This window comes from Hevea brasiliensis, chromosome 8 (assembly GCF_030052815.1).
Source record: "Hevea brasiliensis isolate MT/VB/25A 57/8 chromosome 8, ASM3005281v1, whole genome shotgun sequence".
Taxonomy (NCBI): Eukaryota; Viridiplantae; Streptophyta; class Magnoliopsida; order Malpighiales; family Euphorbiaceae; genus Hevea; species Hevea brasiliensis.
The window spans coordinates 96099148-96114464 of record NC_079500.1 but is presented as its reverse complement, the minus strand read 5'-3'; positions in this window follow the sequence as shown (position 1 = coordinate 96114464).

The window sequence follows — 15317 nt, the reverse complement described above, 5'->3', positions numbered from 1 at the left end:
TTGATAAATGAAGTAAAAATAAATACATATGCAGCAGCAATTTTTAAGTACAATTATTAAAATTTTTAAATTTTGAATATAAAAAGGTTTTTGAAAATAAATGTTTTTTATAAATAATTTTTAATAAATAATTACTCAAATATGCACATGTATTAATATAATTTTAAAGGAAATAAAATATATTTAAATTTATTATGAATAATGGAAAAGCCTAAAAATTTAAAAATAATTTATATGTTTTTTAATCTAACAGAAAAATTAACTAAAAAACGACCAATTATAGCCGACTCGATTACAGGTGGAGTGACTTTTTTTGATGGGTTAATTATATATTATTTTTACATGTATTATGGTTACTATTATTTTTACATGTATTATTGCCTTTATCAAAAAATAAATTAAAGTCAATTTATTAAATTAAAGTAATAGTAATAAAATTTCTTCTGAGTATATTTATTTCTATTATTACTAAAGTTTAAATAAATTTAAATATAAAAAAATTTTGGACCCAATTGTAAATATTTAAAAAGTTTAGGGACCAATAGGGTAATTAAAAAAATGACCTATCAGGAGGAGAGAGAAAAGCCTCTCCCTCCCCCCCTTCCCCTGCCTCCCCCCTCTCAATCTCTCTCTCCCGTCACTCTCTTCCCCTCTCTCTTCTCCATTTTCTCCAACGACCCATCAACCTCTACGGCCGGCGAGGTTTCCAGTAGCTTTCCCTTTGACCAGACAATGGCGGCACACGGCAGGACTGCATAGACTAGCAACACGCCGGCGAGAAGAAAGAGGAGAGAGAAAGCGATCGTGCCACTCGGGGACTTAACTTCCCAATGCCATTTTGGCCATTTTCGACGGCCATTTTCAGTGGTTCCAAGTGTTGCAAATTCCTAGGATGACTAGCTTTCAGATGAGACCAATAGCACTTCGTTTGGTGGCCGAAGGAAGGAGAACCGATGAGAAAAAGTTAGAAGAAAAATACGTGGGTTTTTAGCTTTTTGGCCACTTTTTCGGTGATCAGACCATTGGATTGAAAATCCGAGATCACTGATAGACTCAGGGCGACGAAACTTTCGAAATGGTACTGACCCCACTCTGATCGGACACTGTTTGAAAAAGGCGATCATTGGACGGTCTAGATCGCTTGATAAGATTTTTGAACTTTTTAAATTCTCAAAAAAAATTTTAAAAAAATTATGATGATTATTAATAATTTTTGAGATTAATTTAGGTGTAATCGGATCAATAATAGCTCACTAGCGTCAAAACTGAGTTTTCGGCCAGATCTGACTACTCGACGGCCCATCCCAGAACACGATCGATATTATAGTCGATCCTAGAATTTTCAGATGCCCTGGATGTGTCTACAGTGTAGCCGAGCAAGGCATGTTACACTCGGTGTCGGAGCATCCTATCTTAACTTACTTTATTCCTTTAATAATTGTGTTATCGTTATATTTTAATATCAATTATTTTTCGAAGGAGAAACCAGCGGAGTTTCCCCTATTTTATTATCGTTTGGCGTATTTCAATATTTACCTGTTTAAAAATCTCATCAATAATTCTCATAATTATCTCATCATTTCATGCATCATCTATATATTTCAATTCTCTCTTCAAACCCATGCAATCTCATTCATGCTCAAATTACATAATTTCGTAATTTACATGATATATAAATTAATTGCATTTTCATAATCTAAATTACAATGCTATAACTAAGCATTTTATATAACATACAAATTATGACCTATATGGGCCTTATCTACATGCATTGCTGAGGAGGTGACGACCTTGAATACTTCAGACACTTATGCAGATCAGAACTCCAAAATCTCTGTTTAATATTCGCTGGGCTTTACTTTCAGTACCTGAGCGAGGAAACAAATCCATCGCGAGGAAACAAATCCATCGCGCTAAGTATTGTTGCTTAGTGGTGCAATAATATAATAAAAAAATAATATATAAAATGCAGATGGAAATAAAACATGGTTCAGAAAATTTAGATCTAATTATGCTTCAATAAGGTTTCTAAAATTTAATATTCTCTTTTTTTTTTCTTAATTTAGTCCTCTTTGGAGTTGCTTAGTTCATAAGATTACAGTAAGAATATACAATATACTAATATTTTATTAGCATTATTCTTAACTTAATATTATTATGCAAGGTACATTTGTAACTTTTATTTAAATTATATTTCTATTATTAATCTTTTTTTTGTATCATTTAATTCAATACCTTCTTAGTTATCTTAAATTATTTCATAATAATTAAAGTTCTCAGTGCATCCAATAATAGATAACTTTTTTTTTAATCATCAGTCCATTTCATTTTAATTCTTTCTAGCATTTTATTAATAGTTTTCTTGATGACTTTGAGCCTCTTTTTATTGTAATCATTCTCGTTCTTTATCTTGATGTTTAATCTCCTTACTTCCTTTAATAATCTATTCAATTACATTCATACTTTTCTATGCCCAAGTAACCTATACAAATTGACCGGACTGGATAAACAGGTAAACTAGCACTGGGTACCAGGTACCTCTGGCCGTCACAGCATCGGTCACAATGTGTCTCCCGGTGTGTAGACAGAATGGCTAATAAGCCATCAAAGCAATAAGGTATAAAGCCAAGTATAACATCATAATCAGTATAGCCACAGGCTATCATATCACAGAATGGCATGAAGCCATATGCAGTACTACTATCAGAACTCTATCGGCATGCCAACCTATCCAAACCAATCACATTAGGCCTACTAGGGCATATTACAAAGTTGTTTCTTGAATATTTGCTCTTAACATGTAAGGTTACAATTCATTTGGTCATTTAAGTCAAAATATTGACTTTTTCATATATAATAGTTACATAAGTTTTAATCACATAGATTTACCATATTTTGGTTCCCAAAAGTGTTGGCATCAGTTGCCAATCCATACTTCTAACCAATGAAGAATAAATCAAAATTTTAGTTTTTGGGTGCTAGAGTTCAATGTTTCATTAGGCCATTCTACAGTGAGAATTTGGCCAAGTGTTCTCAATCAAAGTTGTTCTTTATTGTGTCTAGTTACATTTCACTTTTTGAATCACCCCATTTGGAGTTTTCTAGCTCAAGATATGGCTATTTCACCATAACTGGTCGAATTGCCTTTACCCAGAATTTCTGGTTCTGCCAGATTTGGTAGTCCAAATTTGGCTAGCGATTTCATTTAGTTAAGTCCAGAATTTGAGTTTGTGTTCTACATGAAAGTTGTTCTAAATTGCCTCAGCTTTCCATTTTGATATAAATTTTAGGTCAATTGGACCTTTCTACACTGAGTTATGACCAAATGAATGAACACTTTTCATTTGGTCATTTTACCTAGGCAGAATTAGTGCTACCCGGATTTGGTCAATTTTTAGGGCATCCTAAGTTTAGTTTTTGGATAGGGTTCCTTCATCAAAGTTGTGCCATTATGTGTCTAATTTCATGTCCAATTGGCCTTGCACCAATTGAACCTACACAACCCAAGTTATAGCTGCCCAAACATGCTAGACTCACATCCAGACCTACAGGGTACTCAAGGCAGCACACCCAACCTCAAATCCCAAGCTACCATTCACTTCAATTCCTCATTATACTCAGCCAAATGGTCACTAATTGACCATTAGAACTTTTATTCACCAACACATGAGCAAAATCCAAATTTTGTGCCCCAAACCCTAACTCCGACAATCTTAATTCTCTATATACATACAATCCATGAATTAAAACACCAAAATCATGTTCAATGGCAGCCATACACAAGTATTATATAATCAAGTTGATGAAATCCTAAGGTACCCTAAGGCTGTTGAAATTTCATGGGGCAAGTTCATACATCCTTAATTCATTTTTCATCAAATTTTTAACTTAACTTAGATTCATGCTTAGAAAAGAATGGAAACAAGAAAATTGGCACTAACATTTTTGAAACCAAACTTGAGCTTGTTATTCTTCAAGATTTCTCCTAGAACCATAATAATCATAATCAATTATAACTTCACTTTCCCAAATTAAATATCCAATAAAAATTCAATAGCATTTCCCCTTAAATTGGACTAAACTCCTATCATAAATCTCAAATCCACAAACCATTAATATCTAATCTGGTAGCTTGTGCATTCAAATTTATATATAATGATCTAACCATCAGATAAATCCCAAATTTTAACCATATATTCAAGAAATCCCTATACAATATCAATAAAAATTTTAGCATCAAATCATCTCTATATCATGAGATATCAAAATATTCATTCAACCCTTCAAAATCTGAATTTTTACAGAAATCAGTCTTACTCAGACAGCTCATGCAAAACAATTTATATATCATAACTTACAAGTCTAAAATTCACCAAATTTTAACACAATAGCCTAAACATCCCAAATATCATTTGTACCAAATTTCATAATTTTATAAGGATCCTAACTATTTATTTTTCTCAAATTTCAGTAGCCAAAATTTAGAATTCAACTTGCAGACAGCCTGTGTTCAACAATTTATCTCTCTAAATCCAACCGTTGAACAATTACCAAATTTTAACCATAACTTCTACACATACATACCTCAAACATATCCAAAAATTAACGGTATAAGTTGAGCCAAACTCATTTAGACGGAAGAGAAACATGCTGCCCCTGCTGAACCCCTGTTTCTTCTACTGTTCATCTCCGTCTCCTTCTTCCTTTCTTTCTTTCTTTTCCTTTTCTCTCTCTCTCTCTCTCTCTCTTGATTTGGCTGATTGGGGAAGATGAAGCAGATTTCTTTTTCATTTTTGTCTCATTTTTATTTAGTTTTTATGCCTTTTAAGAGACTTGTCCATTTCCCATTGGTTAGCAATTTTAATTACCTCATGCATGATGTCATTAATCTACTTATATTTCATTTTTCTTTTTCTTTCTTTTCTAATCATTTTTAATTAAATTTTTAGCAATTTTTATTCATATCTTATGTCATAATAATTATTTACTTAACTGGACAAGTTGGCCAAAATCATCTCCGAAGACGAAATGACCAAAATGCCCTCCGTTTGGCTTAACAGACTAAAATTATCTGTACCGATCTAAAAAAATTTTTAAGCATTTTCATGGCATTCTAATGCCATTGAAATCTCAATGACTCTTCTCTGGAGTTCCAAAAATTATTTCACTGGATTCCCCTCCGGTTTAGGGTTACTAGCTGTGAAGACAGCAACTTCCCATTAGGGTCACTCATCACCGGGGCACCGGCTCATTTAACTTTATTGTACTTCATTTCTAAAATTTTTCCTTAATTTTTCTTACACTTATTTAAGTTATTTATGACTCCTCACTCTAGTCTAAATATTTTTCTAGACGTTCTAGCTGTCCGAACCGATACCGGTCACCGAAACAGTAGAATGTACAGAATTACTATAGTGAGGGTGCTACAGGACGTGTTTCAAGCATCAGAATCGGCATAGGTAAACTAGAACCCTAAGTTTTCTTAATTATCTAGTATTGGGTTTAGAATAAAAATTCATAAAATATTTATTAGTGATTAGAAAATTATACTTATTTTTGCAATAGTCTTATAACCTTGTTAAAGACCGCGGGGTAAAATTTTAGAATTTTTAAAACTTGTTTGAGTGATTTTTGGAGAATATTAGTTTTAAGGGCTAAAACATAATTTTTTAATTTTATAATTATTGCCTGGTTTGGAGGGCTCAGGATGGGCCATATGATGTTGATGAGATGTGTGATTTTAGAAGTGTTATTTGAACTATTTTGCAGGATGTGTAGGTCCTAGGTACAGGAAAAACTCTGCCGGATTTTCTGCAAAATTTAGATTGTCTTTTGACTTTTTAAAGTTCTATTTTAAGTAAATATTAATAAATTTGTGATATAATTTTTAGGTGAACCGAGTCAGCCTTCCTCTTCCACTCAATCGCTGTAGTGACTTTTGGTGTACTGTGCATAAATATTGATTTTATTTACAATTTCAATATTATTATATATTCAAGGCATGCTCATGCAGCACATATAAATATATGTATGTAGCTAAATACTAGGCACGTTTTATAATACATTTTCTTATTTGTAAAAAAAATGGATATGAATGTTGCCTTAGGGTAATTTGAAGTTGTGTGGGTGTGTCGGTGTGGGTGTAGTGTGGTTTAATGGATATGGGTAGGACGGGAAAATCGGCTTGTGCTAGCCTCACTTGGGGTCTAATCCTTTTTGTGATAAGTCGGGGTGAGTACAGCTTTGAGTTGATCTCGCTAACCCTCGCATTTGGATTATTAAGAGAAAGTCCGGCTTGAGTTGATCTCGCTGGAAGAGATTGAAATTAAAAGAGTCGTGTAGGAGATCAGCTCCTGTACATATATATGATTGATGTGACACACAGATTTGTAAGTGCTCCAAATTATTCTTTGTGCGAATATTGTTTGAACTTGGTTGAATGTGATGGTATATGTTGCATTTCATTCTTAAGGATGCACTAAATTTAGATAGTTATAGAAATTATATGTAAAATCAATATCTTACTTTATGAGTTGAATGCTCACTCCTGTTCACGCTTTTTTTTTTCAGGCTACAGGAGGAGTTCTTTTTCAGAGTAACCTACTTTCTTCCTCACAGGTTTATTAGTAGTTACTTATTTGTAGTATTATTTCCTAAATTTGTAATTTAGAACTCCGTATGTATTAGTAGTAGTATGGACCTTGTTGGGAACCGTGTTATTTTAAGTTCTTAATATTAATGAATGAAGATTTTTATGATATTTAAATAATTTGTAAATGATGGTTTCAGGATTGAACTAGGCTCCCCTAGTTTTAGTTTTTTTATGGTTATCGAGTTGGGTTGACCCAAATAAAAATATAATATAATATTTTATTTTATTTTATTTGCATGTTAAGGCTCAGTTTTGGGCCTTGGTTATGGATTTAAGATTGGTAAGGCTTACTACGGGCTTCGGGAGCTTTACGCCGACCTAGGTTCTAATGTCGATCTGGCCCGTGGGATCGGGATATGACAAAGTTGTTATCAGAGCTTAGGCTCCAGATTTATGTGAAGTTCATGTATAAGGATTTAAAAAGGGGTCTTGTTAGGATGTCACATGCGGAATATAAGATCCTGTTTTTTCTTCTTCTGTAAATCCTTATTTCTAGATTCAGTATCTTGGATAATATAAGGGTACTTTAGTTAGTGTCTTGATTTTAGTGGAATACATAGAGATGTGAAATAGAGTTAGCAGACGTATTGAGGTCTACCATGGGGATACGTATTCCAAAGAAATGTTGTGTTTTGTCAATATGGGGCTAACGATGTGCCTATCTAATGTAAGGCACAAGTACTTAAAGGTGAATCATGACAGCATAGCTGTCCTAGATGGGAGAGAGGGTACCACTACTAGCAGTCATCAGTGGATAGTCCAGTCAAAGTAAGTGTATAATATTAGTGGGTTAGAGAGAGATAAGAGGTTGGGGAAGTCTAGTATGTTGGAACGTACCGTAGTAACTATGCAATGTTCTCGATGTTTGTGTTATAAGCTGTAGATTACAATACTGACATGGAATTATTGTATAAAGCCACGTGCACCCTGTGTTGTTCCTTTAGAAGGGTGTTCACGAATTGCCTTTGTTTTGATACAATTATACCATAATAGAGTTCTATATTTACAAAAGAGTTGGGAACTCTTAGTTAAGTTTAGGACTCTTGAGATAGAATATCAAAGGTTGCAGTGGGTGATAACTAGAGTCAATGACTCAGTTATCCTAATCTGAGTGCAGAGTTATAGCCTAAGTTGCATGAGACTAAAGGTTTTTAGTATGGTTGCACTGTAATGATGACACCTACTTGGTGGAATCAGCTAGTCTCTGGTATGAGTGTCACACCCTACTCTCCCGTAAGATGTAACATGATCCCATAGTACACCTGATGAATTACTATACTTCGCCTACCGATAACCCATTAGATATACTACAAGGGATTTTAAAATAATTTTCGTGAAATTTAAATCATCAATTAAAATCTGGTGTTATAAATTTTTTTTTTAAATTTTGGCAAAGTTCTGGCTGTGTTTTGAGAAAACAGTTCTTCAAACCTGAAAAGGAAAAACACTCCCAATATGTTTTCTCAAATACAACTCCAAGAAACTTCATTTCATCTCATAATTCAATCTCATCATAAAAGAAATATTCCATTGATTATAAGACTCAAAAATTAATATTACAAAACTATTCAGGTAAATGAAACCTCAAATTTACATTTACAATAATTTATATTTAATTACATACTAAAATATTTTACAAGAGTTTTTATACAACTGCTTAAATAATTTACCTACATATTATTACATGCATACATCAAAACCTATGTACATGGGTATACCTATGATATACCTGGAGCTGATCTGAATGTCTCTTCAAAGAAGCTTACTCAATTGCTCTATGCTCTTTTCACCTGCGACAGCATACAAAGCTATTGCTGAGTAATAAACTCAGTGGTGCACAACTATAATTTAAAACATAGTACAATATACCTTAACAAAAAATTACAGCAATTAATTTGGAAATCTGGATACTCATCAAATTCCAAAACTCAAAATATTCATTGCCAATAATATAAATCATTTGTATAAAATGACTTTGATCACGAAATTCAATTTATCAAATCATAACTAACCATTTAAGGTAATTCTAACAAAATCAATTATACATAAATCATAATTGAAATCACAATTCTTTACTATTCAAAAACATTCTTTATCTCGAAAACCGTTCTTTATCTCAAAAACCATTCTTTATCTCAAAAACCATTCTTTATCTCACTAACTATGCAAAACTAATCCGAAAGGGCCATCTTTGGGGTGATTCTAACTCCCTATGGTCGAGGAGGTCGAATCATTGTGCACAGTACACATCACAATAATGAATCTTCCAAAAGGGCCATAACAAATAATAACTTAGATCTCACCTCTAATAAGAGGAGAATCTAAGCCTGTGCACGTACTATGGTAATCAAAACATAACTAACTCCATTGTCTTCTCAACAAATGAGAGAGACGGGTAATAACCTAGTCAAGCATCTATAGTGAGATATAAAACAATATCACAATCTTTTTAGTGAGCATAAATCACAATACAATTTGATTCAAAGTCAATTTCAATATTCAATAATTTTTATGCTCATCACAATTCAAATCATAAATTTGCATTTTTCCATGCAAATTGCCCATCACAATTCAAAACATATTCTATCACAATTTTCCAAAATATAATTTATTCAATTCGCAATAATGCTTAACACTTATTGAAATACCATTTCACAAAGCTAAATTCATACATACTATAACAATTTCAATAATCATTGAATTAAATCCAATGCTTGTTAAACATAATACATAAGAAAAATATGTCATTTAATCATATGAAATATTCAGAACAAAATCAGTTAAAAACTAGTTGTACACAAATCTCTGATAAATGCCTCTTGGCTCTGACTCAGTGTTTCCTTCGCCTTCCATGAGTCTTTGCTAACTGAAACATACAATTTGAAGTGTTTCAGTACTCATTTAAACGGTCTCTAACAATAAGGCTTAATAATTAATTTATTGAATTCTATTATTTCCTTAGTCAACCTAAGATGTTGACCCTCAATGCATTCTAGGTGAATTAGGTTTAATGTTACCAACATGTCACATTTTATAGCCCTTTAGTATTGGTATATGTTACCAATTTCATTTTCAAGTATATTGCATTTTATTGTAATTTGCTGAATTTCGGTATACTAATTTGACCTAGCCGAATGACCTAGTTCCCTCGATTTTCGGGTTTCAGTCCAAACTATAAACTTGTAGGTCTATGTCTTATTGCACGCGGGGTAAAATTTCAGGTCATTCTGAGTTGTGTAGACCAAGTTATGGTCAATTTACCAATGCTAGACAGAATGCATCAAAATGGTAACTTTAGGTCATTTTTTGGTCACTTTTGGTTCGGCTAGTTTTGGTACCTAAACTTGTGTAAGCTATTTGGCTTGGTTCTGGCCACTTCTGGGCTTTGGTGTCTTCCTAAGAATTGTAGATCTATCTCTAGATCTATCTCTAAACTATTCATGATAAAAATTTCAGGTCATTTGGACCTGTTTTGAGTGAGTTATGGCCAAAATACTAACTACTGCCCGAATGGTCAATTTTCAGGCTTTCAAGTCACTAATCCGGATTTAGTCATTTTTCAAGTCACCTTCTAAGCAAAATTTTGATAAGCTACCTACATGAAAGTTGGCACATTTTGTGTGTAGTTTCACCTCCAATTGGTCTCATACCAATCGGAGTCACACTTAAGGTTCTAAGCCAAAATATATACTTCCCTACTACACACTTCTCATCACTTACCAATTACATATTCAACACTTACCAAATTACTTCCTTCATGCCAATTTTAGTTTGTACCTTACCATTAACACCTTTAACAACACATTTTTAGTCATTTTGGACAGCTTGTAACTATTCTCAATATGCACACTATAATACAAAATTTTCCAAAGTCCATTTACATCATTTAACCACATGAACATACCCCATTTACATACCCAATTCCAAACCATTATACACATATCCATGCTGCCATCAATAACAACATCTTAAACAACCATAAACAAGTAAAAACAAGCTACATATACTGAATTTCCATGGCTGCCAAAATGTACATCTCTATTAAAACATCAAACTTCAAAAATTCTTCCATAAATCAACTACCCACAACCTTGGTTACACTTTTAATGAAACAAGAATTGAAAACACTCACTTACCACTTTTAAAGTTCTTCAAAACCTCACCCAAACTTCTTCTTTTTGCTGCCAATGTTTTCTCCAAGCTGAGTATGCAAGGTTTAATGAAGGATTTATGGTGAAAGGAAGCTTGAATCATGGATGCATGGGTGTGGATGTGAGTTTGGCCATGGAGTCTCCCATGGAGTTCATTTCGGCCACTCTTCCAAAGGTTGAAGATGATAGAAATTTTTTTCCAAAGGTTGATTAAAGGTCCACTTAAGTGATGTTAGTGGAGCACTAATTGATTAAAAATCTATTTTAATATTAAACTTTCTAATTTTTGCAATTTGGCCACCACACTTTCACTATTTACATAATGTATCTCATTTTAATTTTTCATGATATTTTTAAAGTTTAATATCATTTATTTTTAATAGACATTTAGGTCAAAAAATAACTCGGGGTTGTCGCAAGGGATTTTACGGTCGCCTGAACGAACCCTCACCGAAGTGGGAAAGAGTGAGGAGTCACCACCTTAGTTTTGAGGGTAACTAAAGAAAACCATTTGTGAAGATAAATTGAAATAAAACCACTTCAAACCAGAGATTCTAAGTTCGGGGTCCGTAAACGGGTGGGGAAGGTGTTAGGCACCCCACCTCGTCCCTTAATAAGGGTAAGTAGATTTAACTTTGCATTAGTTAGAAGGGCTTGAATGGACATGTTGATCCTTTTGACTAAAGGAGCATTTGATTTTTCACTAAATTTGGATCACCCAGATACAAAAGTAAATGAGACAACCTTAGTGAGTTACTGTTGCAGGTTAATCTTATCTAAAAGAACTATTTTATTAAAATTTAATTTAAGACTTGTATGAGAACTCTTCTCTGAACTCTTTAAAATTTTGAGTTGAGATCGGATAAGAACTCTCCTCCGATCTCTATTAAATCATTAAGAATTTTGAGTTGAGACCGGATAAGAACTCTCCTCCGATCTCTATTTAATGCTTATTAAAATTTTGAGTCGAGACCGGATAAGGACTCTCTTCCGATCTCTATTAACTATTTATTAAAATTTTGATTTGAGACCGGGTAAGAACTCTCCTCCGATCTCTATTTAATATTTATTAAAATTTTGAGTTGAGACCGGATAAGAACTCTCTTCCGATCTCTTTTAAATTAACAGGAACCTTAATGGGATCTTTCCGATCTCCCAAATTTTAATTTTAGCTACATGTCATAAGGTCCTAAAGCTAAAGATTCTGGCGTTCTAAGGTGCTGGGGATAAGGCTTCTTTTAACTAGTTGATATTTTGTGACTAAATAAGAAAAGTTGGAATAAATTTTGCTGACCTCCCCTAAGGTCACTTTACCAGTACCTATGAATGTCCGATCTATTCTGTTTCATTTACTTTGGCTTTATCCCACTTTATGGCATCTTGCCGAATTGCCGTTTACGTCAGCTTAATATTGTGGCTATTTTCCTGACGTATTATTCAGGCTCTCTCTCTTAAAAGAGACCCATAAGTTGCAGTTATCTATATTTTACCCAACCACTTACACGCTACTAGGAACCAGAAAATTTACATTCAGAAACGACGAAGGTTAATAAAACGATTGTAGACCCTTATTTTGTGATGAGTATGTGCATTGAGGCCGTGGGAAACCCGATGATGAAAAATTATATGACTGTAAGATGTAATTGGAGGCATGGAGCTGAATTATTAATTCCGTGGCATGATCTTGAAAAAAAATAAAAATAATAATAAAATTTTGGGGAAATTAATTTAATTAAATTTAAATAAAATTTTATTTTGTTTAAATTTAATATGGGTAGTTCTTAAATGGATCTAATTAAATTTAATTGGGCTCTATGGGCCTAAGAAAGCCTAGTTAGGAATTTTAAATGGGACCCATTTAATTATTTTCTAAAAATTAAAATAACAAAATATCTCTTTCCTCCTTGACTCCACTCTCTTCCTCACTCCCTATTGGTGCCTTCCATTTTTTCCTGTCTTCCTATTGGTTGAAACACTTCACCCATATCCCAGTCTTATTCGAATTCTGCAATCGCAGTTGTTTAAGTCATCTAAACTTTATCACCCTAAGACTCCAAATCCTACCACACCTCTTCCTCATTCCCTATTGGTGCCTTCCATTTTTTCCTGTCTTCTTATTGGTTGAAACACCCCACCCATATCTCAGTCTTATTCGAACTCTGCAATTGTAGTTGTTTAAGTCATCTAAACTTTATCATCCTAAGACTCCAAACCCTATCACACCTCTCTCCCAAAACCCTATAAATACCCTACTAGAGAAGAAAAGAGGGGAGGATGGGAGGAAAGAGGAAGAGAAAATTCAGAGCTATAAGAAATTTAGAGATATTCAAGACTCTTTGAGTTCTTCCTTATTTTTTCTTTTCTTCAAGAAGATTTTCATACAAGATTTCTAGAAGGTCAGTTTTTATTGTTTTCTTTTCAAGATCTATGCCACATAATATTTTAATTCTATGCTCTTTATCTTCAATTTATTTTATATGTTCATATTGATCATGTAATCATGTTTAATTTGAGGGGATACACAACTCTGCACATGTTTAGTTTCTGTCTCTCGTATTTTTATTATTTTTCTTTATTTTCTGAATCTGTAAAAAATTTGTAAAAATTATATTCATATTCTACACAAAATTCCATTAATTTTAGGCTTAAGAATCACTAAAAAAGCTTTAATATTTTGTAAGTTATGGCTGTTTGAAGTTAGGGTTCCTGTAAAATCTGATTTGCAGGATATCCGACTTGTGGAGCCCATATCTCCCTTGTTCCTTAATATTTTTGTGCAAATCTAGTGTCTAAAATTAACTTCAGAATCTTATGAATCTTTTCCAATTGGTTTTGCATTCATATCTTTTGTGGTTAATGAGTTATGAATTTTACAAAAAAGTAGTACGATTCTGTCACTTAGAAGAGTTACGATTTATGTAGATCATTCGGCTAGGGTTTTGTTTGATTTATAAATTTTATGTTATTATATGATATGTAGGCTGTCTTCTGTAATTTTTTTTTATGATTTTTAGGCGTGTTTAACTATTTTTAAAAAATCGAATTTCTTGCTACTGTTAATCTGCCAGAATTTGAAAATTGTATATTTGTGCATGTTCTTGTATTTTCTTAGGTTTTAATTGATATTTGATCTATTTTCTGTATTCTTTTAATTCAAGAAGTGTTATAAAGTGTTTGGATCATATTAGAAGACTTAGACCATCGGGTAGTTGTAACTAATTAGGAATCTTAACCCTTTAGGAGACTAGAGTTAGAATCCAATGTAAATTATTATTAATATTTTCTTTATTTCTTTTATTTTCTTTATTTTTTATTACAAACAAAATTGGTAAGTAGCCTTAAGGTAAGTACCAAAGAGGGCATTTGCGTGGAGCTTATATGGAGCTAAACGGGAGTAAGCCAGGGATATCATTGCCATACTAGAAGAGAAGACCCTTTTTTTAAAGGTAGCTTGCCCCAATGGCAACTGCATTTAACAACAGGTAAGTAGCTCTAAACTTCTCGAATAACCATTGGCATGAAATTATAGTAATAATAGAACTTTTATTTGGTAAATTAAAATTAACTTTGTTTTTAATTTAACTGACTTTTGCATGTAATTAATTTAAATAAATACTTTGTAAATTAAAATTAATCTTGTTTGTAAATTAAACTAACATTGGCATGTAAATAAATTTAATTTAATACTTGGTAATTGTAAAATAAATTTGCATGTTAGAAATCTTTATTAGGTTGTGATTGTTTGGGCCTTATGTGATATTAGAATAAATTATACATGTACATAATTAACTTAGTTTAATTATCCTTAGGGTAACTTGGTGGAAATTAATTAATTATGTTAAATAGAAACGTAGGGTTATTTGAAATTGAATTTGTTTGTGAATTAAATTCTCAATAATAAATTAATTTTAGTCATCTGGTAAATATCATTTAAATAATTAGCAACCCCATAGATAGGAATTACTTGTGCATGAAAATTGTGTGTAAACAACAATCCTTTTGTGAATTACTTGCGTGTGTAGGATTAGAATTGCATTTTTAGGATAAAGTTTAATAAAGGAATAATAAACAAGACTTCTAGAAACATTAGTAGAGGACTGGCACTCGAATTAACGAGGTTAGACCAGGCGTAAGGGGTGCCTAACACCTTCCCCTTACGTACCCACTATCCCGAACCTAGACATTGGGCTATGGTAACGACGGTTGTGGAAACTCTGCAAGGAGTAAGTTACCATCCATGACCCTCGGAAGAAACACTGAATATGTCCCGGTTATTACTCGGGTGGCGACTCCTGTCTATCTATGCCTTTGTGGCATAAATCCTTAGTACCGTGGTAGTGTTATGGGAAGACGGTACTTACCAGTGGTTTGATTCTATTAGGATTGTATAAAGTGCATGTCTAGGAAATATTGTCTAAGGAGGTGGTACTTAAGTGAGACCATTGTGACTCCACCATCTTTCCTGGGCATTACCTGGTGTATTTTATATAATTCTAATGGATGATATTTCGCCT